A 4,927-nucleotide genomic window follows, 5' to 3' on the forward strand; every position below is an offset into this window, starting at 1 on the left:
AATAAAGAGGAGCTGGACCCTGTGTCGGCAGGGTACCCAGCAGTTCTCAGTCCTGCTGCAGCTGTCAGTCAGTAGTGTGAGAGTTTGTGAAGTGTGGGAGTGTCTGGTTCATTTGTTATTTGGTTGTGATCTACTCACTGTAAAAGAAATAAGAAGTAATGAGGAAAGCAATAAATGAATCTCACAGACACACATTAATGAGGAAGTCACAGTGGAGATAATAATGAGGATCCAGAATGCTTCAGCCACTGATTGATGGTCCATTAGAGGAACTACTCAGGCAGAACCCTCAAGAATGTCAACCTGAACAATTATTAACTGATAGGAAGGGGGGAAATATGATAAACCTGAGTGTTGTGGAAAAGTTGAGGCTGCTTGAGATACGGGCTATCAGAAAAGGCTTGTAGGTTTTTGTAAAAATGACTATGGGGTGTTTAGGGGAAGAATCAAAAGATCCAAAGAAAAGTGGGGCAAAATGGGGCCAGAAACTGGAGAGACCTGCCTGCAAAAGAGAGCTGGATGCCAATGGCCAGAGGAGACCACAGGTCTTAGGGCTCATGGATCTAAGTACTAGCACATGGAGGGGCTTGCATGGAAAGGTCTGTGTGCCAGGAACTGGAGGAACTGTGGGTCACAGGGCTTGTAGATCCAAAGACCAACAACTGGAGGGACTGGTATGTGTGTTTTGTATGTCTTGAAAGGTCCTGGTGCCAGCAGTAGCTGGATGGATCAGGTTGTGTGCTGGTGTGTAAGAGGTGTAAGTGCTGACAGCTGGAGAAGTCTGTGTGTTAGTATTTCTTCAGTGAATTTAATTCTCTGTGTGTGTGCATAATTCACTAGCAAACTTCAAGCCGGATGAGCTGGTGAGTTGGAGGAAACATTTCCACATCTGGAGGACTCAAACATCACAGTGCCCTACCTGGCAAGCAGAAGGTCACTTGTATACCACTGCCAGAGCTCCCAAGCATGGATATTTAACAGGTTTAGAGGCCATGCTCACATTTAAGGGGACTGTACATGTTTGAGTGTGTTTCTGGATGTGCAGAATGAGGGCACACATTTTTTCAACCAGAGAACCAGCATTCTGATTTCCTGGAGGGGAGGAGGAGGACAGGGCAGTGTGCCCTTCTCTGACTTTGGGTAGCATTACAGAGGGGCTGTGCAGCCCATGCAGCTCTGTGTGTGTGTGTGCAGCAGCCTGAACCACCAGCCACTTCAGGAACCCCTGTGTGTGTCTGTGCCAGTGTGTCTTGGACACAACCTTGCTGCCAGCCAGACCTGGGAGGAGCAGCCAGATCCTTAGGACTGGGATGCAGAGATCACCTGGGACCATTCCTGGCTGGGCACGTTGGCTGGGGAGCTGGATCCTGGGGTTGGGAGACTTGGTGGCTTCCTTAACACCCCTGGCAAACAGAGCTATGATTCAGTAGGATAGAGAAATACGTGAGCATGGAAATAAAAGGGCCAGAGGAAGCAAAACGTCCCTCCCTAAGGACCCTTCACAGAGGGAGATGGCAGCCACCATGGGCACAAATCATCACATTTGTGGTGTTTTGCAGGGGGGCTGTGAGAGACAGGAGTGCCTGTAATGGAAATGTCAGGTCACACCAGATGGTCGGCAGACTGGTATGTGAACGTGCTCACATTTAAAGGTCAGCAGCTACTTTGATTGCCTGGGATGGGTGTTGATGATTTTAACATTTGTCATGCAATTTACCCTAACTCTGGGCAAGAGCAGTTCAAATGTATGGAAATTTGATGAGGGAGCAAGTCTTCCTCTGAATGCTACTGCACAGCACAAAGCAACAAATGTGTATTCTTCTGTATCAATGCTATATATGTAGTCTTCACTGATTCATATTCTCTGAAATGTAGTTGTATTTAAAGCATTCATAGCTGGATTTATTAGCTTTTGTTGGAATCCAAAGATTCATGAAAACAGCCAGACAAAATTAACAAAGATTTGTCACAGCTAACAAACATCCTGGATAGGAAAATACCCCACTATAGCTGTCTTAAAATAACTTTCCTATTTCCACACGTCTTCATCAGCAGTTTTCATGCAAATAATCCTCCAAATGCGCCTTCAATTAAGATATGCACATAGATTTACATGGAGTTAAGAAGACACAAATGAGACTGTTCATAAATTCAACCCTGGCTACAATCCTTAACATTATCAACTGCAAGCATTTGATAATTTCAAATGTGAAGTACCAGATTTCTAACAGTAGAGATCATTTATATTTTTAAAATCCAGATTATGTGAGATAAGGTAAGTACCTGTACTTCCATCAGAAGAGAGCTTAATATGCAGAGCAGTATTACAATATAATTTCAATACATTGCAGAAGATACAAATTCCATAGGATATATCCTGAAATGTTAAACATTCATGGGAAAAAATCTTAAGCTTCTGCTTATTCATTTCTAACAGGAATCAGTGAAGAGCATTATTTAAAACTGAATCTCCCAGTCCCAGTGTGAACAACTCACTTCTGTAGAGCCAAAAGACAGGCTTTTTAATGTCCTTCACTGACCTGAAAATACTCAAGAGGAGTATTTCTTTCCAATTTTACAATGCAGAAAAATTACTCAGGAAATGCAGAATGAGATTCAATATTACACTTTATTGTTTATCACAGAAGTTATGCTACTAGCTCAAGCTCCTGAACAAATACATTTTTCTTCAAAAGCCCTAGCACAAATGACTTAATGATCTTAATTTTGGAGAGGTACATTTTACACATTTACAGATAATATGGGTACTTATCCCAGGTCAGATACTGTGTTGGCTGCTCAGAGAGCTATACATGGGCTTGCAGCCCACGCTGCTTTATTTTTTATTTGTTTACTTTATTTTCCTAGAGCAAATTTATTCACAGAAAGTTTTACTAAAAGTCTTCACTGTAGAGGTCTCTCTGTAAAAACACTGAGATGTTAATGTGACAGTAAACAGCACCAGTGTTAAATCTGCACCAATCCATTTATCTCTCCTGTCCTCACGCTGTAGTGATTCAGGTTGATTTGTAACAAGGATTTACTCTGCCCACATGCCTGCTCAGGCACATTCCACTCTCTACACACCAGGACTAGTGTGAAAACCCAATTACTGTGTTCCCACAATATACAGTACAAAGGTTTGGGCTGTGGACTGACTCCTTGGGTTGCCTGTCCTGTTCCTCATTCAAGAGCATCTCTAGCAAAGACCCAGATCTAAGTGAATGTTTTCTTCTCTGCTCCTCCTTTTCTGGGCTCCAGATTTACTGTACAGCTGGACCCAGCAGAGTATGTGCACATTGCATCCAGAACTGTGGGCGTGACTCATTCCCCAGTGCTGAGCCTATCAGGAGTCAAGCATGGGCTTAAAAATAAACTAACTCCAACATTCAAGTCAATGGCTCAGGTGTGGAATAATAAAGAAAGAAAAAACCAAATCGTGGGTCATTGTTCTAGCTACTTCTTGGTCTTTCTTCAAGAATCTCAGCACTTTTAATCCTGCTACCTACTATCTATGCTAAACAGCATATGAAGCCCCCTGTTCCTGATTCAGGCAAACCAACTCACTGCTATTTGCATCACACAGAGTAGCTCTGCTCAGTTTAGCTTTTGCACAAGTAGCAAATTACTGAGTCATAATGTCTCAGTCTGGCTGGCACAGCATTGTCTAAATGCAAAAAAGGGACTGATCCCAGACACCAGCCCGTGGGATTCACATTTCCTACATCCTCCTGTTTCAGCTGAGTGTCAGATGTCTTGTGCCACCCACGCCAGGCAGACACAGTCCCAGGGTGCAGGGCAGGAGTCGTGTCACTTGTCATTTTCTTAAGGTCCAATTCAGAACAGAGAAGTGGCTTTTTTCCTTTTTATTTTCCCCACAGGTCTCTTTATCCACTGCTATTAGAGCTCAGGGTCTTTTCCTAAGACACAGATGCCATCAGCTGAACTACCTTTGGCTCTGATAAATATGATTTTAATTCTCCTCTCTTCTTGGAGTGCATTTTCAAGCTATCTTTGGGGCTGGTAGTACAGACAGTTACGTCTCAAAAGGAGAAGATAACCAACAATTAAAATGCTTTTTCTGAAACAGCCAGTGCTTTTCTAAAGTTATTGCCTAGAGACTTTTGTAATATTGATGCAGTAATGGCAAAACATCCATATTTTGCTCTGTGTTATGAAATAAGGAAGAAATACATGGTGATGACATTTTCCCACTTCTTTCAATTACATATATTCTGATTTATTGCAAAAGAAAACTCTAAAGTTGAGATTTAAGGATTTGTTTCATGTAAGAAGATAATGAAATTTTGCAGCGGACAGATGCCCTGTGATTGCTCTCCTTGTCTTCTCCCTCTTCTAAGCATCAACAGAAATAACTAGGAAAAAACAATGACCACAACAACTCAGAGTGATTACTACTTACACCAAATACACTCTAACTGGAATCATAAAGGCTGCAGACAAGTTTACATTTGAGTTCTTTTGCTCATAAATTCCTAAACTTCTACTGGAGATGAAAAGTTCCATGCTTGATCTATGCCTTTGACTTCACCTACTGTGAAAACAAAATAGCATCAAAGAAGTTTAACTGGAATGTCAAGAACAAAACCAAACCTCATTGTTTCCCAAGGTTTCAGTGCTTAATCCTGCAATACATAAACATGGTCATTCTTCCAATGCAATACTCATGGGAAAAAAGACCTGTGTGCTCTTTATGAGATTTGAATCTTATCTCTAAACCATTTGATGGAATACTTTGATCAACTTCTTAATGATGGCCTTTCTACTTCACAGTTACTAATATGTAACTAGAACCAGCCACCTTCTTCTGCTGGAGCTCTGTGTATGTGCACTTGCCCTTGATTTTTTATTTTAACTCTATCTGGATCTATGAAGTCTATGCTACAAAAAGCCAGATCAAAACTTC

This window comes from Molothrus aeneus, chromosome 1 (genome assembly GCF_037042795.1).
Source record: "Molothrus aeneus isolate 106 chromosome 1, BPBGC_Maene_1.0, whole genome shotgun sequence".
NCBI lineage: Eukaryota > Metazoa > Chordata > Aves > Passeriformes > Icteridae > Molothrus > Molothrus aeneus.